This window comes from Balearica regulorum, chromosome 4 (assembly GCF_011004875.1).
Source record: "Balearica regulorum gibbericeps isolate bBalReg1 chromosome 4, bBalReg1.pri, whole genome shotgun sequence".
NCBI classification, from domain to species: Eukaryota; Metazoa; Chordata; class Aves; order Gruiformes; family Gruidae; genus Balearica; species Balearica regulorum.
The window spans coordinates 66,242,644-66,267,667 of record NC_046187.1 but is presented as its reverse complement, the minus strand read 5'-3'; the positions used below and the strand labels follow the sequence as shown (position 1 = coordinate 66,267,667).

The window sequence follows — 25,024 nt, the reverse complement described above, 5'->3', positions numbered from 1 at the left end:
GCAGAGAATTTGTAGTGCTGCACAACAGCTGGGGAGAGAAGATGGTAAATAATGTTTTCCTAGTCCCTCCCTATGTGATATAACATAACACAATGCTGAAATGATACCATGGTTGCAGCAGAGTCCTGCACCTCCTGTGAGTGAGCCAAGATCAGACAGACCTTACTGAAACAAAGGATTTTGACTACAATGAAAGAAAAAAAAAATCAGTTAGGTCATTCTGATACTTGCAAATCTATTTTATTTAAATAGAAAGCATTAATTAATCAGAAAAGAGAAATTTAACTTGAAATTTCACTTTAGAGTAAATAATTCTTTATTAAAATGCTAGCATTTTTTTGAGAAATAAATTTTCCATCTTCAAGCAGCCTGGATTTTGGTATTTCATCCTGAGATTTTGTAGGATGGAAATACAAATTGTGTGGGATTAACTGTTCACCATTTTATTCATATGTTTAACCCTATACAGACTCAAGTCCTGTAGCTCTGTGTGGGGGAAGCTCTCAGTCCAGCTTCTGAGAACTCACTGGTGGCTGTGGAGCGGCTGGGCTCTGCCTGGGCTTCCTGCATGTCATCTGCCCATGACAGGTGGAACCTGAGTAATAAAGCTTATCCTGAACTTGTACATTGCATTCACTTGTCATCTGGAAAAACTATCAGAGAAAGACAGCACTGGCCCAAGAGCAAACTGTTGCCCTCATCTTTTCACTACTAAAAGATGAGTTTCTGAAAGCAATCAAAACAGGTTTCAATGACATTTGACTCTGAGTCTGTGTATGATAAAACAAAACTATAAAACTCCACTTGCCCCTGCTTCTCCCCTCTTGATTTACAAAGGTGGAAACTTTCAGGATGTCTTAGCTGTAGACAATAAAGCATTTTTCAAAAACACATTAAGAGTGTCAAAAACCACCTTTGAGATGAGTAACATCTTTTAAAGTAATGGGCTAAATCAAACCAAAACCTTTGCTGACATTTTGATTGCATTTGTGTTAGTCGGTATAATGAAAAATTAACTTTACACATAAAAAATTTATTGTAGCTTCTTTTATTGCCTAGGAAGGAAAGTTTAGTGTAGCCAGCTGAACCATGCTTCTTCATGGGTTGTCACTTTATACACTTTATTATTGTAACTTATAGGGATGTTTGTAAGCAAAGGAGTGTTATTTATTCTGCAGTACTCCCATTTGCTCACTCATTATGCTCATCATGGCTCTATGTAATAAACTTCATAATATCACACATTAATGGGGTTATTTAAACTATAACTACTATAAGTTAATGTGCAAATGCCTTGCAGTTTTCCCATGTTTACTCGCAATTTTGAAATAATGTTCAAGACGTGCTCTGAGTCTGGGAAGGATCACATACTTTAGTGCAATAATGTATGGAGAAATGCACAATTATTTAATAAATACAGAAGAATTGACATTAATGTCTGTGTATCATTGGGTGTGTCTATTCATTAAAATGATTACTTGATACTTATTTGTGGCAGATAAAACATATTTAGTGCCATGTCATGCAAATTGCTCTGACAAATGCTTGCCCAAACCACTGCAAACTTTGGAAACAGTTAGAATATTGTTGAAGTCTCCCTTGTTTTCCTAAGAGTTAGCAAAAATGAGAAGCAGTTAAACTGCAGTTACCCAAAGGCAGGAAATCTGGCGATTAACTTCATTATTGCTTATTATGTGTTTTCTTTTGCATGCTGACCAGATCTCTTGATCTAGAATTCTCCTGCATGCTTTCTGCTTGATGGTTCTTTTGAAACAAAAGCTTGAGAACTTAGGAAGTAATTCCTAAGAAAGTAATTTTTATAAGGAACTGTTATTTTGTGGTCGACTTAAAAGTACACTGAATATTTTTTCCTTCATTCTCAAAAGCAGAATGTGCACGTGTGATCAATAATGTAGGAAGTATCTGAGTATTGAAAACACACAGATTTTCTATTGCCTAATAAAAGTAATCGAACCTCCCACAATACCATGACTTCATGCGGAAATTGATAAACTTCAGCCTGACTTCTGATGATGATTATTTTAATTCATGAGTTTCACGCACTGTAACTGTTCTTTAAATAAATTTTTAGCCATCTAACAGAGAACAAACAGTGTGTATTAAAAACTTGATCTGATGAAATTACATCACTTACAAAAGCAGATGTTCCCATTATTCAAAAGAAGCCATTGATTTTTCAGAGTACTTCCTGATCCTCCTGAGAATGACAGCTAGTGATGAGGAAACCTCTTGGTAAAAAACAGTGATGTAAATTTGAAACACCATTTTACATGACAGATGATAGCTATTAATTTGTGAAGAGATGTGTGTGCTTTAGTCCATATGCCTATAAGTGAAAAGTCCAACATCAGAACAACTCAAGCTTAAGTAAAGAAATAGCTGGGTGGAGGGGATACCTAGTGCGCCTTGAAGGTCAGTTCTTCTCAATTTTACATGAGCTATCCCTGGCTTGCCTGCTACTGCCCTGCTTCAGATTTGGGTTCCCCCCGCTTTCATTATAACAGATAAAAGGACAGGATCTTCTGTTTCAAAATGACCCTGAAAAGTTCAGACCAAAGCCCTTTTTAAATTCCATTATCTGAAATTCAGAAATCCTCTATGAAATGCTGCCAAGCATTGCCATGGCAACATGATGTCACCCAGTGACAGAACAAGCATTGTAGCATTTAGCTGAGACCGTGTTGCTTCCTCCATGAGCAAAAAGGTGATTTTTAAAGCGGGGGTCCAGCTGGGCAAAGGAACATCTATAATCTAAACATTTCCTCTCACCTTCGGGGGGGAGAGAAACCGCTTTCATTTCTCATCTCCAGACATGGGGCAGGGTCTAAATCACACAGGCAGGAGATGTGCATTATCAAGAAGGGAGAGTGAACAGAGGATAAGCTGTTATCAGTCAGTATATGCCTTAAACGCAAGCGAGAAAGGGAGTAGCTGGGATCCCGACTGTGCAGACCGGCCGGTCCCCAGGAGTCACAGATAAGGCACACAGCCGCTGCTCGGGGGCTCAGCCTGCTCAACGTGAGTGTGGCTCACCTGTCATATCGCACACAAGAGACGATATTTCACTATATTTAGCTATTCACATGAAATTTTGACGTGCCTTAAATACTGGCTTGTGCTTTCCCTTTGGGTGCCTGGTGGATTTTAGACTGAGCTTTAAACTTGTGAGGGTAGATCCCTGTTACGTGGGTGCACTGCTTCACTATTATGGGTCTCAGCCAAGAAAAATCTCCCAGTTAATATGCTTTTCCTCCAAGCTTTTAATAACCTTCAGAGCAAGACAAGTACAGAAATTACCCACAGAATCTTCTACAGGATGAGCAAAAATAAGATATTTTGGTGCAGATTGGAGGTGAAGAAAACAGGCAAGGGGCTGCTGGAGGTCTTGGCAATTAGAAGTCCCACATATGAGCAATTGCAGCATCCTCTGGAGAAGTTTGTCTGTCATACAGACATATTTTCCTTTTTTTCCCCATGGGCTTCTGGCTTCTTTAGTGCCTCCAAATTCTGGAACCTAGAGTGGCTTCTCAGAGGTGCTTTGCAGAGGCAAAGCTGTGCTATGCTGTGCTATGCTGTGCTGAGGATCTTTTGCAAATGTGCATGTCAAAGTTCTCACTAGTTTTAATCTGAGTTCACAGTCCTTGAGGCATCAGTGAAACTAACACCTCATAATGAAACCCGGGCAAAATTGCAAGGCAAATGTGATTTCAATATTTACAGCAGATCTCAAGCACATTTCAAAGCTGTGAGCCAGCCCAGCTTTGTTGGGTTTTATTTGGATTTACACTGAGAACACTTGGAAAAGTTATAATTGGGATATTAATTTCTCCTATTTTCTTCCAAATAGGCTAGATTGCTCCACATCAGTTTTAGTATAAATAAGACAATGTTTGAATGGAGAGGAACTGTAAAAAATGCATTTAGGAACACTTGAAATTGTGGAAGATTTTAAAGTATTCTTTCTGGTGCTGATATTCTTAAGGTTTTGCTTTTTCTAGGGAGATCCTAAAATATGAAACTGAAATACGTTTATTCTGGCCTTTCATAATCCTTGGAGATATGATGTGGGAAGACTAATCTCTTCACCTCCCACTGCTCTTCTCTTGTTGATTTAAACCAGCTTAAGTTAGTTGTACATCTTCTCCTCACACTGGGTGAAAACTACATCCTAGGTCTCTGAGTTCAACTCCTGACAATATCATTCCACATCATACCACTTGTAGACCAACTGAGCTCTATTTTAGACTCTACTATGGTGATTAGGAGACCTTTCCAGAATCCATTTTTTCTAATAATTAGCAATTGTCTCCTAATTTCCAGTCTACATCTATTCACACTTTCCTGCTAAGTCCCATTGAGTTTTCTCATCAAGGCAGATGGAAGTCAAAACCTGCTCTATCCCTACTATTAGCAATCTGTTTTGCCTCACTATGTCTATAACTATTTTTTGATACATAATTGCGCTGCTCTACATTTTAACAGGCATCACCCTTACCTCTCTGAGAAGTGTGGGTAATTCTATGCCTGTACTTCAGCAGCAATTTTTTGCAGCAAAACTGAGCTGTTTTCCATGGCATACTACAATTCCCCACCACAACCATCCTGGATGAAGTCAATGAAGAGTAACCTGGGTTATCACTGTTTTTCACTTTGGAGGGCACTCATTTTCTTTGAAATCAATGATGATTACTCTTTACTTCTTGAGGATTTAGCTGAGATCAATTGCTGTTCAGCATCTCTCAAGTGTGGGTTTTGTATGAAGATGCTGAACCTTGGATTCAGGCACCCACCTTTAAGGACCCTTATCTGGAAACACTTGCAATGGAGATCTGGTCCTGGAGTACCTTGCATAGCATATATACTGCTATGTTCAGTAATGGTGGAAAATGGGAAGGAATTGGGCAGCTGAGATCAGGAGTTCTACCCTGTCCAGTTCATGCTAATGATCTGCTGCAAGTCCAGTTTCACTGGGCATGTGTTAACTGTTTAGCTGCAGTCATATTTCACTAAATTGTTGAGTTAACATTACATGAATTATACACGGTTTATAAAATGATTATTTAATCAGTGGAAAATTAAGTTCATAGATGTTTTCCAAATCTGAACTAGGACATTCATCAGCAGAACTGCTAAATTTTTAATCAAGTCTGCTGTGCTTGATGTAGCTATCATTCTAAATTTCCCTCTCTCTGCTGGTCCTCTTATTGCAATATATATCTTAGCGTTATCCGTTCTCATTGCTAATTGATTTTTTCAGCTCAGATTTAAGGCAGAATGACATGTCATTCAGTATTTTCATCAGACAGTCTTACCTACTTTTAACAGAAGAAACATTTTAAATGTTAGGATGAGTGATTTCAAATACTATCCAATGTTCTTCGGTTCCTTGGAAGCATCCAATACTTTGGGGCATCTTTTAAAAATGAACTTGTGGCAGAGGTATAAAAAGGAAGGATTTTTGCTTGTCTTGAAGATGAGGAACAATTTGAAACACTCTGGGTTGGATTTGTTTTGGGATTTGGTTGTTTAACTCTTTTCTGGAAAAGGTCTGGATGAGAAGAAGCAATGAGCAATACAGTTTCTCCAGCTATTTAACCATCTCTCTCCACGTAAGAATTTAGTTGCAAACCCAATTTTTCCCGTTCTGTAAAAACCTTTGGGAAATCTCTTTAATGAAAATGATGAGGAAAATACTTCCAAAGATAAGAAAAGTTCCAGAGAATTTACCCTGGGAATAAGCTGAAAGTCTAGATACTATGGCTTGTTAGAGCCATGCCAGGTCGGGGAGAGAGCGTAATGCCTTCTCAGCCCTGGTTTCTCACATCCCACTGAGCAAGATTTTCGGGGGGCAAGTACCGGAAGATGGGAAGTAGAGATACATTACTTTCATCCCCTTGGTTTTACATGTGACCCAGTCTGCTCCTAAAGGAATTTGGGATGCATGTAGGAAGCCAAGAAATTTAGTCTTTACTCATCTGAACAAACACTTAGCTAAATTTCCTTGTAAGCGTTATCTGTCTGCACAAGCATGTTATAAGCCTCACTATGCATTTTTAAGCATCCTAAATTTGCTCATCATCAAAATAGGGCTCACTCTTGCTGGGGACTTCAACCTATTACTTATTACTTCTGAATGGCATGACTTGTCATACTAGGACTGCAGTCTAAAGCTCAGAGTAATTTCTTAAGGATAGCCAGGTCTTGATTCTGGCATTGAAGTTTAATGCAAGCTAGATATTTTTACATATGGGCATAATGTAAGTAGGAAAAAAACTAACTGTCCATGTGGCAAATTTTTTTGAATCTTAGGTTTCAAAATTTACCAAAGGTTGCTTACAAGCCTGTGTACCCGCATAGCCCTAAATGATAGTAGAAATTTGATCTAAAATGTAGTATGAGATTAATATACATCTCATGCATCAGGAGATGGAAAGACTAATATAAATATATATTATATATAATATATATAAAATAATATTATTTGTAGCAAAGACTTCAATGATTTCTTGATGTTCACCATGACAAAAGAGATAAATTGGTTGACGTGAGGTATAACATAGTGTGAGCTCTATAGTTGGTTTCTGTAACAGAAAATGGCATTACCCGAAGACAAAGGAAAAATATTATTCAGAGTTATAAAACACTGATTATCTAGCTGAAAATGAGCCTACCCCTTCAGAAGTTTGTCTGGAGTTCCCCTGTGCACTCAAAGTGCCTGTGTGAAACTTGCCTAAGAAACTTACCTATTATTTCCAGAGCAATTTAAGAGTGGGTTATTTAGGCTAGCTTTCTGCAAAATCATATTAAAGCCTCAATGACCATGCTAACGACTAGATTTACACTTTCTTGAACCACTCATTCCAGACATCACAGTTCAAGTACCTACAAGGTTCTGTGATACCAATGCAGTCAGGTTGACAGTTCTCCCCAATGCACACTGAAGTCACACTACCAGATGCATGCACGTGTCTGCTCGCAGAAAGGTGTTCCAGTTGCCAACAAGATGATACTTGAACATGTTACAGCTAGACCTATAATTGCAATAGTTAGGCAGTTGGACTAGATGATTGTTGTAGGTCTCTTCCAACTGAAAATATTCTAGTCCAGTCTGCCCCCTACCCAGTCACCTTCTCTCACATGTGCACACTTTGGATTCCTTTAGCTGGACTGCCTAAGGCCATACGCAGCAAGGCTAAAGAAAGTTTTTGAGGTGTCTGGGTCTCAAGGCATGCACTCATGCAGAACGGGCCAGGTTTCTGGGAGGCACAATCCACAGCGGAGCACTCCAGGGCGGTGTACAGGGGGCTCTCCTGAACCGGGGAAACCTCAGGGGAGTGGAGAGACGTTGGACCTGGCGTGGCCTCTCCAGGCCCCTGGCTTGCCCTTGCAGAGGGCAAGTTGGTAGCCAGAGACAGGAGGCACAGGATCTTTTCCACTTGCACCAGGGACACGATTTGCATTTGGCTTGATCGTCAGGCTTTGCAGGGCTAAGTCCTGCCCCGGCAGAAGGCATCCAAGAAGAGATGAGGGAGGAGGAGTTTTGTCTCTGGCCAAGGGCTCGTAGCTCTTCTTTTCAAGGCAAGGCAGAGCCAGACCACCTGGCCCAGAAAGCTCTGTCCCTCTCTACTTCAGTCAGGGACATCCAGCTACAGTCCCCGTTTTCATGTCCATGACGGTTTTGGGGGGTGTCTGCCCGCCTTGTCAAGAGAGCCCCCGGGAGCTGGCTCGTGCCGGGCACGTTTGTCCTTGCTGTGATGCCCAGGACGCGCTGAGCCGGGCGGTGGGGACGAAGGGCGGGGCTTGCCGGCTGGGTGATGCTGCTCTGGTGACTGTGACGGCATAGAGGACAGGTCACAATGGGAGCTGTCCCAAGGGACATCACCAGGCAGCCCCGCTGCTGTTTGGCTCGGGCGACCGTGAGTGCAGCATGCGGGGGGAAGGCTGGGCTGGATGGGGGATGGGGAGGGTGGCCGGGGGGTTTCTAACCCAGAGCGAGAGCCGAGCCCCTCAGGGCAGAGCACGGTACCGCCCTCGGGGCTGGGGGAAGAGGTACTCGGGGCTCCCAGTGGTGCCAGGGGCCCAGAGAGGCTTTGGGGATGTGCTGGTGGCCCGGGGCTCCATGGGATGCTGTTGTGGGGCAGGGAAGGGGCGGCCTCGGCAGATTCTGCTCGGGTGTTGCTCGCCCCTTCATGGGGTACAGCCCAGATGGGGGCCGGCCATCAGGGCGGCTTGGGCAGGACGGGCCCCATGCTGTCTCCAGCCAGGGCCTGCAGCCTGTCGACAGCAGTGCCCAAACGCTTTCCTGGGACAGCCCGTGGCTCCCACCTGTGCAGTGCTCACAAACCCTGCCCTTGCTCCCTCACCCCGTCTCCTACCCAGCCCTGCTCAGCCCCCTTTTCTCCCACCCCCTCCAGGCCATGGCTAAGGCAATCGCCCTCCTTCTGGCTGTGCTGGCCGTCCAGCATGGGCTGAAGCACGACCACCACATAGATGTGGCCGCGACCGAGCGGATGCAGCAGCAGGAGGAGTTTCTCCAGCAGCAGATGACTCGGCTGCTGCAGGAGGTCGAGGAGAGCAGAAGCGCCAAGGGAGCCACGCTCCTTTCTGTCTTGCAGCGGTGGCCGTTGTGGACCGTTGCAGGAGCCCTGGTCCTGCTCGCTGAGGTCTGCTGGCTGGCCAGGGAAATTAAGCTTGCCTCTGGCAGCTGCAGTCAGCAGGACAGCTCCAGCAGCGAGGAGGAGGAGGACGACGACGAGGATGAGGGAGACCGCCATGGCCTCAGGCCTTTGGCTGTGTCCACCCCGTTGCCGATGCAGGGCCTGCCCGACGTGTATGAGGCGCTGAAGGAGCTGGTGGGTGACCTCCTTGGTGTCTGCCGCGTGCTCTCCAAGACGACCTTCATGCCGGAGATGCACCCGGCCATCGGGATGGACAGCCCCTATGAAACCTGGAGCGTCCACGGAAACAGCATCACCTACCGCCTGCTCGTGTTCCTGCGGCCACCCCCCGGGCACTCTTTCCACCTGGAGCTGGACACCACGGGGCAGCTGCCAGCAAGGCACTCCAGCGTCCACGTGCTGCTGGAGTGCATGTGCTCGAGGGAGCGGCTGCTGGGGGATATTTTGTGCTTTCTGCACCACCCCGACGACCAGCTGCCGAGGGATCAGAGCTCGTGCCTCCTACGCACCCTCTGCACATGCTCCTACTTGGATGTGGAGAAAATCGCCTGCTGGGTCCAACTGCTGGTGAGATCAGCCTGGCTGCTTTTGCCTCAGTCGCACCACTGCCAGCTGATGGTGCTGCCTTCCTCCCAGTCCTGCAAGTTCCAGCTGAGAACCACCTCCAGGATGAACATCTGCACTGAGATGATTTTTGCGGTGCAGCAAGGCAGCTCAGGCGCCTACCTGAGCCTTGAGTAGGCAGAGGCCAGCTTTACCAGCAGCGCAGCATGGCCGGAGAGCTGCGCTCTTTTCAAGACGCCGCTCTGCAGACGCAGGGCGATGCGCACCCAGCAGGACAATTGCCACCTCAGAGGTCCGCAGCTCGGCACCCATACCTCATGGCCACACCCATGCCTGGGACCCTGAGGACCTACTTCCCTCTCACACTGGTGGGGCCCAGGTGACAATTTTGGACACTGGGACAGACCATCTGCTTGTCCCAGAGACTGCCTGGGGGGGTCGCTGCCGCAGATCGGAGCAAAGTAGGCACGGAGGTGACACCGCTCAGTTGGAGCTCAGCATGAGTGGACCTCCGCCGGTCCAGCTGCAGATGCCATTGCAACTGAGGCTCCTGTTGCCACCTGTAGCAGGATGGGACCACCCACCCTGCTGGAAAGAGCTGATCCCCTCTGGGATCTTTATCCAAATCAAAGATAATAAAGTAGCTTCTTTTAAGCAACCCTCTGTCTCTGAGCGGCTGTGCAACACTTTGTTGGGGAATGCGGGCAGGGAGCAGGTTGGTACCTGCTCAGATGCAGAAGCAGCGGGGTGGCATTTTGAGGTAAGTAAGTAGTACCAAAAGAGAATGCTTCCCCTGACCCCCTTTCCCTTTCTTTTCCACTTTTCTGCTCTGCTTCCATTTCAAGGGGAAGACGCCTCGGTGCGTGTATGCCGGATGGGAGGGAACGAGGGCAAGGGAGCCAGACCTTTCTCACTGGTGACCACCGACAGGACAAGAACCAGTGGGCACCAAGGAAAAAACCCATGAAATTCCATCTGAACAGAAGAAAGCACATCCGGACTCTGAGGAGGGTGCTCAGATGTGGTGGCATGTGCCCCACGATCACAGCGCTGGGATGGACGGCTACCGGCTGTTCAGGAGGGCATGGCATGGCATAGGCATGGCAGGCGAGGTGGAGGTTTTGTGCTACATGCAAGGGAGAGCTTTGACTGTACAGCTCTTACAGTTAGTGACGATGTGGCTGAGAGCCTCTGGGTCAATTAAGAGAAACTTCTGGATCAGTAGCCCTTGTCTTTATGGGAGATTTTGCCTTCCCAGACATCAGCTGAGAACACCACACTGCTGGGACGAGCAGGTCTTGGAAATTCTTGAAGTTTGTAGGAAATCACTTCTTGTCACAATTCCCAAAGGGTTTTAGTGAATGGCATTACATCTGGCTTGCGACCTGTCACCAGCGGTGTTCCTCAGGGTTCGATTCTAGGGCCAGTTCTGGTCAATACATCTGTCAGTGATCTGGATGCAGGAGTTGAATGCACCATTAGCAACTTTGCTGACGATACCAAGCTGGGAGGTGCTGTTGACCCTCTTGAGGCACAAGACGCCTTGCAGAGGGATCTAGATAGATTGGAGCATTGGGCAACGATTAATGGGATGAAATTTACCAAGTCCAGATGCCAGATTCTGCACCTAGGACAGAGTAATGCCAGGCACAAATATAAGCTCAGAGAGGAGTGTCTGGAGAGCAGCCCTGCAGAAAAGGATCTAGGGGTGCTGGGCGAGAGCAGGCTCAATAGGAGTCAGCGGTGTGCCCTGGCAGCCGAGAGGGCAACCCCCGTCCTGGGGTGCATCAAACACAGTGTAAACAGCTGGTCAGCAGAGGGGATTGTCAGCGTTGGTGCGGCCTCACCTTAGAGTACCGCGTGCAGTTCTGGACCCTGCGGTTTCAGAAGGATATTCAGGTACTTGGACGCGTCCAGAGCAGGGCAACAAAGCTGGTGAAAGGGCTAGAAGGAATGTCCTATGAGGCGTGGCTGAGGCCTCCGGGCTTGTCTGCTTTGGAGAAAAGGAGGCTGAGGGGCGACCTCATGGCTCTCTGCAGCTTCCTGAGGAGGGAAGTGGAGAGGGAGGTTCTGACCTCTTCTCCCTGGGATCCAGTGACAGGGCGTGTGGGAATGGTTCAAAGCTGCGCCAGGGCAGGTGCAGACTGGACTTTAGCAAGCACTTCTTTACCGAGAGGGTGCTCAAACACTGGACCAGGCTTCCTAGAGAGGTGGTCGATGCCCCAAGCCTGTCAGCGTTATAAGAGGCACTCAGACAATGCCCTTAACAACATGCTTTAACTTTTGCTCTGCCCTGCAGTGGCCAGGCAGTTGGGCTAGATGATCGCTGTCGGTCTCTTCCGACTGAAAATATTCTAGTCCATCCTAGTCCAGTCTGGTCCTCCCAGCCACGGGCCACGTCACCTTCTCTCACGTGTGCACGCTTTGGATTCCTTTGGGTGGACAGCCTATGGTCACAGGCAGACAGATCAAAGGTATGTTTCCTCTGCTTGGCACCGCAGGTCCCCACTCCCTGGACAAGAGAGACTTAACACAGAAAGGGACTCCAGGGCACGCTCCCACTCACTGACCTTCTCTCCCTCTCCTTGCCTCCAGGCGGCTTTGGGCAGGAGGCGCATCAGATGTGCGGTTGTGCACATGCTGAACGGACAGAAACATGGCAGCCGTGTCAGTCTTGGCACATACGCAGCAAGGCTAAAGAAAGCTTTTGAGGTGTCTGGGTCTCAAGGCATGCACTCATGCAGAACGGGCCAGGCTCCTGGGAGGCACAATCCACAGCGGAGCACTCCAGCGCGGTGTACAGGGGGCTCTCCTGAACCAGGGAAACCTCGGGGGAGTGGAGAGACGTTGGACCTGGCGTGGCCTCTCCAGCCCCCCGGCTTGCCCTTGCAGAGGGCAAGTTGGTAGCCAGAGACAGGAGGCACAGGATCTTTTCCACTTGCACCAGGGACACGATTTGCATTTGGCTTGATCGTCAGGCTTTGCAGGGCTAAGTCCTGCCCCGGCAGAAGGCATCCAAGAAGAGATGAGGGAGGAGGAGTTTTGTCTCTGGCCAAGGGCTCGTAGCTCTTCTTTTCAAGGCAAGGCAGAGCCAGACCACCTGGCCCAGAAAGCTCTGTCCCTCTCTACTTCAGTCAGGGACATCCAGCTACAGTCCCCGTTTTCATGTCCATGACGGTTTTGGGGGGTGTCTGCCCGCCTTGTCAAGAGAGCCCCCGGGAGCTGGCTCGTGCCGGGCACGTTTGTCCTTGCTGTGATGCCCAGGACGCGCTGAGCCGGGCGGTGGGGACGAAGGGCGGGGCTTGCCGGCTGGGTGATGCTGCTCTGGTGACTGTGACGGCATAGAGGACAGGTCACAATGGGAGCTGTCCCAAGGGACATCACCAGGCAGCCCCGCTGCTGTTTGGCTCGGGCGACCGTGAGTGCAGCATGCGGGGGGAAGGCTGGGCTGGAAGGGGGACGGGGAGGGTGGCCGGGGAGGTTTCTAACCCAGAGCGAGAGCCGAGCCCCTCAGGGCAGGGCACGGTACCGGCCTTGCAGCTGGGGGAAGAGGTACTCAGGGCTCCCAGTGGTGCCAGGGGCCCAGAGAGGCTTTGGGGATGTGCTGGTGGCCCGGGGCTCCATGGGATGCTGTTGTGGGGCAGGGAAGGGGCGGCCTCGGCAGATTCTGCTCGGGTGTTGCTCGCCCCTTCATGGGGTACAGCCCAGATGGGGGCCGGCCATCAGGGCGGCTTGGGCAGGACGGGCCCCATGCTGTCTCCAGCCAGGGCCTGCAGCCTGTCGACAGCAGTGCCCAAACGCTTTCCTGGGACAGCCCGTGGCTCCCACCTGTGCAGTGCTCACAAACCCTGCCCTTGCTCCCTCACCCCGTCTCCTACCCAGCCCTGCTCAGCCCCCTTTTCTCCCACCCCCTCCAGGCCATGGCTAAGGCAATCGCCCTCCTTCTGGCTGTGCTGGCCGTCCAGCATGGGCTGAAGCACGACCACCACATAGATGTGGCCGCGACCGAGCGGATGCAGCAGCAGGAGGAGTTTCTCCAGCAGCAGATGACTCGGCTGCTGCAGGAGGTCGAGGAGAGCAGAAGCGCCAAGGGAGCCACGCTCCTTTCTGTCTTGCAGCGGTGGCCGTTGTGGACCGTTGCAGGAGCCCTGGTCCTGCTCGCTGAGGTCTGCTGGCTGGCCAGGGAAATTAAGCTTGCCTCTGGCAGCTGCAGTCAGCAGGACAGCTCCAGCAGCGAGGAGGAGGACGACGACGAGGATGAGGGAGACCGCCATGGCCTCAGGCCTTTGGCTGTGTCCACCCCGTTGCCGATGCAGGGCCTGCCCGACGTGTATGAGGCGCTGAAGGAGCTGGTGGGTGACCTCCTTGGTGTCTGCCGCGTGCTCTCCAAGAAGACCTTCATGCCGGAGATGCACCCGGCCATCGGGATGGACAGCCCCTATGAAACCTGGAGCGTCCACGGAAACAGCATCACCTACCGCCTGCTCGTGTTCCTGCGGCCACCCCCCGGGCACTCTTTCCACCTGGAGCTGGACACCACGGGGCAGCTGCCAGCAAGGCACTCCAGCGTCCACGTGCTGCTGGAGTGCATGTGCTCGAGGGAGCGGCTGCTGGGGGATATTTTGTGCTTTCTGCACCACCCCGACGACCAGCTGCCGAGGGATCAGAGCTCGTGCCTCCTACGCACCCTCTGCACATGCTCCTACTTGGATGTGGAGAAAATCGCCTGCTGGGTCCAACTGCTGGTGAGATCAGCCTGGCTGCTTTTGCCTCAGTCGCACCACTGCCAGCTGATGGTGCTGCCTTCCTCCCAGTCCTGCAAGTTCCAGCTGAGAACCACCTCCAGGATGAACATCTGCACTGAGATGATTTTTGCGGTGCAGCAAGGCAGCTCAGGCGCCTACCTGAGCCTTGAGTAGGCAGAGGCCAGCTTTACCAGCAGCGCAGCATGGCCGGAGAGCTGCGCTCTTTTCAAGACGCCGCTCTGCAGACGCAGGGCGATGCGCACCCAGCAGGACAATTGCCACCTCAGAGGTCCGCAGCTCGGCACCCATACCTCATGGCCACACCCATGCCTGGGACCCTGAGGACCTACTTCCCTCTCACACTGGTGGGGCCCAGGTGACAATTTTGGACACTGGGACAGACCATCTGCTTGTCCCAGAGACTGCCTGGGGGGGTCGCTGCCGCAGATCGGAGCAAAGTAGGCACGGAGGTGACACCGCTCAGTTGGAGCTCAGCATGAGTGGACCTCCGCCGGTCCAGCTGCAGATGCCATTGCAACTGAGGCTCCTGTTGCCACCTGTAGCAGGATGGGACCACCCACCCTGCTGGAAAGAGCTGATCCCCTCTGGGATCTTTATCCAAATCAAAGATAATAAAGTAGCTTCTTTTAAGCAACCCTCTGTCTCTGAGCGGCTGTGCAACACTTTGTTGGGGAATGCGGGCAGGGAGCAGGTTGGTACCTGCTCAGATGCAGAAGCAGCGGGGTGGCATTTTGAGGTAAGTAAGTAGTACCAAAAGAGAATGCTTCCCCTGACCCCCTTTCCCTTTCTTTTCCACTTTTCTGCTCTGCTTCCATTTCAAGGGGAAGACGCCTCGGTGCGTGTATGCCGGATGGGAGGGAACGAGGGCAAGGGAGCCAGACCTTTCTCACTGGTGACCACCGACAGGACAAGAACCAGTGGGCACCAAGGAAAAAACCCATGAAATTCCATCTGAACAGAAGAAAGCACATCCGGACTCTGAGGAGGGTGCTCAGATGTGGTGGCATGTGCCCCACGATCACAGCGCTGGGATGGACGGCTACCGGCTGTTCAGGAGGGCATGGCATGGCATAGGCATGGCAGGCGAGGTGGAGGTTTTGTGCTACATGCAAGGGAGAGCTTTGACTGTACAGCTCTTACAGTTAGTGACGATGTGGCTGAGAGCCTCTGGGTCAATTAAGAGAAACTTCTGGATCAGTAGCCCTTGTCTTTATGGGAGATTTTGCCTTCCCAGTCATCAGCTGAGAACACCACACTGCTGGGACGAGCAGGTCTTGGAAATTCTTGAAGTTTGTAGGAAATCACTTCTTGTCACAATTCCCAAAGGGTTTTAGTGAATGGCATTACATCTGGCTTGCGACCTGTCACCAGCGGTGTTCCTCAGGGTTCGATTCTAGGGCCAGTTCTGGTCAATACATCTGTCAGTGATCTGGATGCAGGAGTTGAATGCACCATTAGCAACTTTGCTGACGATACCAAGCTGGGAGGTGCTGTTGACCCTCTTGAGGCACAAGACGCCTTGCAGAGGGATCTAGATAGATTGGAGCATTGGGCAACGATTAATGGGATGAAATTTACCAAGTCCAGATGCCAGATTCTGCACCTAGGACAGAGTAATGCCAGGCACAAATATAAGCTCAGAGAGGAGTGTCTGGAGAGCAGCCCTGCAGAAAAGGATCTAGGGGTGCTGGGCGAGAGCAGGCTCAATAGGAGTCAGCGGTGTGCCCTGGCAGCCGAGAGGGCAACCCCCGTCCTGGGGTGCATCAAACACAGTGTAAACAGCTGGTCAGCAGAGGGGATTGTCAGCGTTGGTGCGGCCTCACCTTAGAGTACCGCGTGCAGTTCTGGACCCTGCGGTTTCAGAAGGATATTCAGGTACTTGGACGCGTCCAGAGCAGGGCAACAAAGCTGGTGAAAGGGCTAGAAGGAATGTCCTATGAGGCGTGGCTGAGGCCTCCGGGCTTGTCTGCTTTGGAGAAAAGGAGGCTGAGGGGCGACCTCATGGCTCTCTGCAGCTTCCTGAGGAGGGAAGTGGAGAGGGAGGTTCTGACCTCTTCTCCCTGGGATCCAGTGACAGGGCGTGTGGGAATGGTTCAAAGCTGCGCCAGGGCAGGTGCAGACTGGACTTTAGCAAGCACTTCTTTACCGAGAGGGTGCTCAAACACTGGACCAGGCTTCCTAGAGAGGTGGTCGATGCCCCAAGCCTGTCAGCGTTATAAGAGGCACTCAGACAATGCCCTTAACAACATGCTTTAACTTTTGCTCTGCCCTGAAGTGGCCAGGCAGTTGGGCTAGATCATAATTGTAGGTACCTTCCAGCTGAAGCGGTTGTGTTTAAGAGGCATTTGGAGAACGTGATTCTCTGGAGTTTAGAGATGCTGTGATGCATATAAATTTTACTCTCAGCTTCCATCGAGATGCTCTGTGCTCTTTAAGTTCTTCCATTTTTCCCCATTCTCTTAAATTGTTCCATGTCTAATGTAAGAAGATACGGAAGAGATTCAATAGGACAGTAGAAATCATTTCCTTTATGCATAATCTAGCTTCTTCTTTGAAACAGTTTTTCTCCAGCAATATATTTTGAATGCCATATTCATTTTATGAACATAGTTCTTTACAGTTTTTTTTAGTCAGCTAATATAAAATCAGTGAAACTAAGGACCAGATGCTCAGCTGGAATAAAATTTACACCAGTAAGATCTATCCAGAGTTACAAAAACCTCCTATGGTGAAACACAGATGAAAGTGTCAAGCCACAATATAGTATTTCTTATTGCTCTGAGACCATATAGTAAAATAAAGACTATATGGGTTCAATAGAGAATTATAAACTAACCTTCATTTGTTCAAGACATTTCATGAACCATTTTCGTATCTCCTGACTAATCTGAGATGATTTTTAATTCTTTAAGTAAATCATAATGGGTTAAGGTTTTGTAACAAAAATTTTGCCTTAGTTTTTCTGCATGTAATGGTCCGAGATTAATTTCACTGATTATTATCCACTTCTTTATACTTTAGAGTTTATTCTGTATGCAGACACAAAATATATATATATATGATGTGTGTGTATATATATATATATGACAAATACTGCTTATTCACACTGTACATCTAAGATCAGATGCACCCAAAGTATGAAAAGCTTTTCAAATGAAATAGTTTAATCACTTCCATATTCTGCAGGTCTATTTTTGGCAATAATACTAGCCTCTGGTTTGCACATGTATTTATTTAATGACAGTCTCTGTTCCTTAAATTGCCAATTGTATTGCTGATTTTCTTTTCATGGTAATAACCCAGTTCTTTTAGACTCTTTGTATTAGCTTGTCATCAGGGTTGTTGTTTTCTGTCTTGGGAGCGCTGTCTTCCTTTTTTCCAGGAGGTTGCATTCAACAAGCTGGAGAGCAGGCAGTTATTATAGAGATTTTAAATTTTTACAATTAAGCCCCACTGCTGTGAAGACTTCTCCATGTTCCTACTTTAAACATGTGATCTGTTCCACTGAGCCTGGAGGATTAGCATTAAGGTCATGTGTAAATCTTAGCAGTTTCAGAACCTAAATAGCATTTGTTTTTTATATATATTTCTGAACTTAAAGGAATTGATCCTGGGCCAAAGTTCTGAGCTGGGACTTACAAACTCTGAGTCAAGACCTGGCTCTTCCACAGCTTCATGAAATACCTTTGAATAAATTACTGAGGTTCAGACACCCAAAGTCCTTCAGCTTCCTGATTCTCTGGTTTGAAATTTCTCAATTTAGGTGCCTCGATGTTCTTTCATATGTAGTCAAAACATCTTGCAGCTGATTGCAGTAAGGCAGAGTGCTACTCTTGCAAAGAATGAAATTGTAAATGCCCCTATCTATCCATAGTGTTAATATGGATGCACCCATGCCTCAGTTCCCTGTGTGTTTGAAAAAAAACCCAAACTGTATCCAGGCAGATCTTTAGTTTTCCAGAGTACGGCTCAATGCTTTTACATTTTTGCAGACATGGTCTTTTTACTGGTGGCAGTGATTACAGTTTAGTCTAGCCACTAGGTGCTCTAGTAATGAAAATTAGTAACAAAAATATAGATGAATAATGGTGGAATCAGTGTTTAGCTGCTCTTTAAATATGTGCTTGTAAGTATGTAGAAGCTGTGCTCTATATCTGTCTACATTCATATATATTCAGCAGTACCGGGCTAATTACACTATTCGTATTCCAGAGAATTATGGGAGGCTATAACAAAGTTTCCTGCGTTCTCCTCACATACCTCTTCAGCCGAACATGAGTCAGAGCTGCACTGCTTATTACAATATTATTAGCATAAGTTGTTTTAGTAAAGTAGTAAATAATTCATAAGGAAATCTGCAAAATCAAATATGTTTGCTTTTCCCCCCACTTTCATTGGGTTTGAAGAGAATTGTTCACTTTCTTCAAATATTTGGTTTAAAAATATGGTAACAGTACATTGTTTTCCACTCCAGCTGGCCTGTGTGGTTTTTTTTCTTCCGAGTAAAATGTTTGAAAACTTGGTGCCATAGTGAAAGCAAGAAAAGCATACAGACAACTGAGGTTCTTAATCTGTTCTTAAAAGACAGCAGTGCACATAAGATAGAGTGGATCTCAGCTTGCAAGTACCCGAGGCCAGGTCTGCAGGGTGTTTAACAGCTAATTTCCACTGAAGTTTCATCATATGCCTGCATGCTGGTTTAAGTAGAAACAGCTCTGTGACACCTGCACTGCAGTTGCACAAAACAATGCAAGACAGGGAGCAAATCATTGTAGTGGGCACTATAGAAATTAAAGGGATACACTGTTCACCAGAGCATTTACAGTTTTATCCTATTTCTTTTAGTCTGATTTCTGTTGGTGTTGGTATTCCAGGCAGGTACACCGCTATGGAATAAACCCCAAAATGTCAATTTAGAAGGTCTGGATCCTCTAATAGAAGAATAACCTCTCTTTTTTTTATTGAGTTTCAAAAGGTTACAGTATTTCCAAAGAGTAGGGATGCCTTCAGACCGCTGAGTTTGACAACCTAACATATGCCCAGACCGCCTGTAAGCCCCACACAGCATGTCATCCTTCTGGGAAGGAAGAGGCAAGCCGCACAAGCAAACCTTAAGCAAGCACAATGTGAGCAGATGGTGTTAATTGCAAAGTCAACTCATGCACCTAAATTCGGTCCATCTCAGGAGGGACAAACACACAAGATGGCTGTGTGAGTTTGAACTGTCATTTCCTAAAGCTGGTTTGTCCTAACAGGAATGAGCCTTTCGGTTTTCATTTGAAATGTCAAGTTCAACTAAACCAGGGTTAAAGCCTGCCACAACTGAATTCAAGTCAAAGCTAGAAGATGATTTTGTTCTGCCACTAAGACAACCTATTTCAGATTGACTTTTATGCACCAAATCCTCACAGACAACAGAAACATCAAGGATTTGAGGGGAGAAGGAAAAATAAAGCCAACATTTTAAAAGACTTGTGTTCATATTCCACCTGAGAGGACAGCAAACTTCTAAATGTTACTAAAGCAAAAATAGCTCATGGGAGAGCTTTTCTTAACCAAAGAGAATATTTCTATAATTTCGGGGGTTTAAAAGTTGTCAAGGAGGCCAGTAGTCAAGGGGCGACTCATCTTCTCTTATTTTAGCAGTTGAGAAGGTAAGCCCAGCCTAGGCTGTCTGTCCAAGCTCCCATGATGATGAACAGAGGAAAGGAAGTGTCTCCAGAGGCAATCTACCCCACCTGAGACATGACTTTGGCTGGACCTACTGCTCCTCAAAAAGTTTCTGTCTTATTCTGCTGGCTCTGGAAGGGAACCAGAGTACTGTCTTGCTCAAGGACTTAGTTTTTACATGGCTAAAACCAAGATAAAGTATGTTTTACCCCCAGTGGAAACTTTATATCCTAATTAATAAACCAGGATTTTTAAAATACAATTTCCCTTCTGCTACGTTCTCAGCTGAAGCCTTGTGTATATCCGAGCTAACTTCACAGATTGAAATCTTTGACAGCTTCTTTTCCATTGTAAGTTTGTACAGCACCAAGCACACTGCTATCAGACAAATAAAAAGAATAATAAAACTCAATCATGCTTGTATATATAGAAGGCCAATCAATGTAAACACAGGGTTTCTCTAAACAGGAGAAAAGCGGAAGCCAGATGGCATGAAATCATTGATAGCTGTTTCATAAACTTTTCCTGCAATCAAATCTAATTGAAATAACACTAGATTGTAGGCTTTAGCAGGTGGGCAGCACACACAGCTGTTTCTGCTAGATGATTTCCAAAGAATACATACATAAAACATTTCACAGGGACAGACATACGGGAAAAAAGGTTAGCCCAGATGGAATGCTCTCTTTCAGGCTTTATTTCACCAACAGATTTCTGAAGCCTGCCTCTTTAAAAATATGAGCAGAAGTGTTTTTCTGGTATTGTTGAACCAATTAGAGTCACATACAATGTGGTTGGGAGCTATGGCCTGGTGATGCAGTGTCTTCAATGCCAATCCATATTTCAAGGCAAGGCAGAGCAGAGAGGGACCTCCTAATGTCCAGTTTATTGCTTTGCTCTGAGGTAGGATAAATGTAACTGAATCACCTCTGAGATGTATTTCTGTTTCATAGTAATTCCCCAAGGAAATATTCCACCAGTTTCCTCAGTAGTTTATTCCAGGCTTTCCCTGCACTAATAGGTAGATATTTTCATAACTTTAAATACAATTAAGCTAATGGCTACACATGGTCAAGGAGAGGAAACAGTTCATGTCTTTTTCCATTTTAATATTTTGCATAGTAAAGGATTTATCATGTCCTCTGTCCACCTTCTGTCCTCTTCTGCAGGCAGATATCCCATGGCAAAATTCCTGAAGGCTCACAGATGAGCTGCAAGAACCAGGTGGGTCTTCCCAGACAGGTCTGCATCCAAGGCGGGCTTGGCAGGGTTTCCTGTGGCTGACCAGAGAGCTAATTCAACAGTTCAGGCTGAATTTCACTTTGAACTTTTGTTTGCATTGGAAACTAAGACTCAAAAGAAAACATGGAGAAAGGAAGGAAAAATGGGAAAGACCAACTTACGTGGATCAAATGAGAGCTTATATGAAAGATAGTGAACAGAAACACACTGTGTAGGTACACTACCTGGTACCTTCTGGCTAGATGGCATTGTAAAGCTCCTACTCTTCATGAACTTTCTATACATATGCTACATTAAGATCAACATGGTCTTTTCTATTACTATTTGTATCAGAATCTGTGCTTTCAGCACTTCAGCCTAAAGGGTCAAAAACTGCCACTGTGCCAGGAACAGCAATCCAGAAGTAATGGCATGAGGGACCTCAGACTTCTCTTGAGATCGTATAAATCTTTTGCCTTTTACTAAAGATTTCCGGGGAGAGGAACACTTTATTTATAGCAGCCTTCCAGTAACTGAAGGGGGCCTACAGTAAAGATGGGGAGGGACTCTTTATCAGGGAGTGTAGTGATAGGAGGAGGGATAACAGTTTTAAACTGAAGGAAGGTACATTTAGATGAGATATTAGGAAGACATTCTTCAATATAAGGGTGGTGAGGCACCGGAACAGGTTGCCCAGAGAGGCTGTGGATGCCCCCTCCCTAGAAGTGTTCAAGGCCAGGTTGGACGGGGCTTTGGACAACCTGGTCTAGTGGAGGGTGTCCCTGCCCATGGCAGGGGGGTTGGAATTAGATGATCTTTAAGGTCCCTTCCAACCTAAACCATTGTATGATTCTATGATTCCATGATTCTAACAATAGAATTAGATGCAAACTGCTATTTAATAATTAAGATCTCTTGGACTTCAGGAGTCTTTGTGGATACTCTTTTGAAAATGTTAGTTCTGAGGTTAATGGCATCCAGCATTCCCCCACTGCCCCCAGTATATTAGAAATATAACACATATTAATAGTATATTGGTGAGGCCAGGAGTAGAGAAGGGGAGAAAAAACATCATTGTATCACTACACAAAATCCTAATTTTAAATGCTAGGCATGATTGTGGCCACTCTAGTTCAGAAAGTAAAGGGTACAATGAAGGACAGCAAGGAAGATCAGAGGTTTGAAATAGCTTCTGTCCAAAGAGATATTAAACAGAATAGCACTTTTCAGCACAGAAAAGAAAGAGTTTGTGTTTTATAAAATGATGAATGGCAAGGAGGAAGGAAGGGAATGATGGCTATTATATCTCATAAGACAAGAACATGGAGGCACCAAATGAAACGCTCAGACTGCAGGCTTTACACAAAAAGTACTTCTTCATATTATCTATAACTTGAAATGCCATTGCCACAGGATGCTTTGGAAGCCAAAATTATAAATAGGTTCAAGAAACAGCTAGAGAAACTCATGGAGTAAATATCTGCTGCGGGCCGATAAGCACAATGGTGTGGATCAGGAAGTCTTGACCCGCAGAGGCATCCCAGGGAGGTGTGAATCCTAGGCTTACCTTGCTCTCAGGCTTCTTATGGTTGCTTTGCAGGCACTGTCAGGGAACAAGCATGGTGCCACATAACCCCTTGCTCTTTCTCATGTGGTTGTAAATGCAGCCTTTTGGTTCCTTCAGAAACCAGGTACAGTTCTCAGGTCAAAACCCACTCTCCTCAGAGAGAGAGCAGGAAGAAATTGGCAGTAGCCCCAAATGGTGGGAGCAACTGTTTGCAAAAGGCAGTGAGAACCAGCCCTGGGGTGGTATGACTCTGCAAGAAATAAATGCATGTGAAGCAAATGCTTTTAAAAGCACCCATCTCAGTTCTGCACAGAGAAAACAGGAACATTCAGAAAGAATCGGTGACAAAAGATCCAAAAGAGGCAGTTGATTCCCTGCAGGGGAGAAAACAAAGTGTTTACAAAGATGCAGAACAGTAAATCATCAAAGCGTTCTTTTGAAAATATTTCAAATGTAATGTTCATTCCTGTATTTATATGGGAGACACAATAAAGAGAGAAGAAGATGCAGCCCTTGCCTTTAAGGGCATTTGGACTAAAGCAGGTGTAGCATGACAAGTAAGAACAATAGCAAAACAACAAAGAGGAGAAGAGGAAGGACTGCAGGAGGAATGGGGGCAAAACGAGTATATGTAAATTTATATGATTGTTTTGGATTACTGAGGAAAATCTTCATCAGCTTTATTGACTTGTTTTTTATCTGTTTACTTGCCTTAAACTGAAGTAGTTATTTCAGGCTGCTGAAGGGGTCTATTTTGAGTGTGGTCTAAAGAAGGTTGATTATGGGAAGGGGTTTGTGGGAGTCCAAGGACTGAAGACAAAAGGGGAGATAAAGATAAAGAACAATAGATGCAGAAACAGGAGGGACCTAGTGCAGATCCTAGTATTGCCTTTAATAATAGCTGGCTCTCATATAGAACTTTTCACACATAGATTTTGAAGTGTTTTAAATTGAAGTCTGAATAATTTTCTTCATATTATAACAGGACAAATGATATGCTCAAGGTCACTCAGCAGAAAGAAAATAAGAAAATGCACTGTAACCAGGCAGAGGATTCACAGCCCCCGAATGTTCGTGCCATGCTGCCCAAGACTGAGACTGCCCCTCCATCAGCTTGGACTGTCACTTGCGAAATAGAGGTGACATATTAGAAATTAATTTATCAGCTGCTCTCTCTATAAATGATATGCTGAAATACCATATCAGCCCATTTGTAGGGAGAACTGACCTGTGGGAACATGCACACCAGGCAGAGATTTGTTTAAGCTCTCCTCCTCCTTGTTATGAGTACCTGATGGGAAGTGGTACCCAGACATATAACATAGTCTCAGACAGACTGGAGACATATTAAGACAGACATGCCTGTTCAGAGCCACAGCCAGGCTACTCTCAAGGCCAGATACACAGTCTGTTCAAATAATGGTTTGCAATACACTCCAAGAGGACAGATGATCCCCACAGTCCAGAGGTTTACCTGCATGCTTGGATGTAAGGCAGAGCAGAAAGTGACACACTCACAGATCTTCTGAAAAGAGCTCTCTCCTTCACAGATATGCCAGCATGTTGTTACCCATGACCTTTTTTTGGCATTTGAAATGCACAAATTCTGCTGACTCCCAAACCATACAGAACGGCTTTTGACCTACAACTGACAACTGTTCATAGAATCATAGAAACATAGAATCATAGAATCATATCTCAAGTTGGAACCGACCTACAACTGTTTGAATTATTCCAAGTATTAGTGTTCTAATTACATGTTTGTATAATGAGCAGAGAAACAATTTAATTGTACACAGTACACAGCAGTATTATTTTTTTTAAAAAAAAATACAATTCTTTATCACAGGTGAAGTTTAAAAATTTTTTTCAAATAATGGTAAAAAATCTGTGATGACAATACTTACTTGTCATCACAGAGATGTTAGTTATTTAACCAACCCACCAGCTAATATTACTGGTCTTTTATTTGCCCTTCCTTCCAATTAATACAATTATATCTCAAAATGTAACATCTTCAAAGAAGAAATGATGGTAACATAAATGTGGCTGGACCATGCACATTTATGTTAATAGTATTACCTTAACTCATTGCCATACTACAATGGAATTTCTGCTTGCCTGGTTCATTGCAAACCTCACTCAACAGCTGTGCTGCAGATGTAGTCACATATGCATCTGCAATTGCTGTCTCCCAGCACTGTCTGGTCTTCCATACCATCGAAGATGTTCCTGTTTGTTTTTTAGGATGAAATCTTGCCTATATCTACCAACTCAAAATTAGCCCAGCATCATTCACATGAATAAATCTACAACCAGTAGCAAGCATTTCTCAAGGTACATTGCTTATACAAAAAAAATTATTTAATGGCCCAAAGGTCCCAGTAACAATTTTAGTGTTTACATCTTTTTTATTACTGATGCTAGTCTTATCATGGAGCAGTTTAGAGAGGATCTTTTTATAAATGTGAAATTTTAACAGCTTGAAAGATTTTGGATTACATTTGCTTTGATGTCTTGAACTAGTGGTAGGAATT

At 46.1% G+C, this 25,024-nt stretch overlaps 1 pseudogene; it reads left to right on the top strand.

Annotated features, from left to right (window-relative positions):
• Positions 1 to 21,368: 21,368 nt before the first annotated feature.
• LOC142601849 (U5 spliceosomal RNA) lies at positions 21,369 to 21,462 on the top strand (annotated as a pseudogene).
• The last annotated feature ends 3,562 nt before the right edge of the window (positions 21,463 to 25,024 follow it).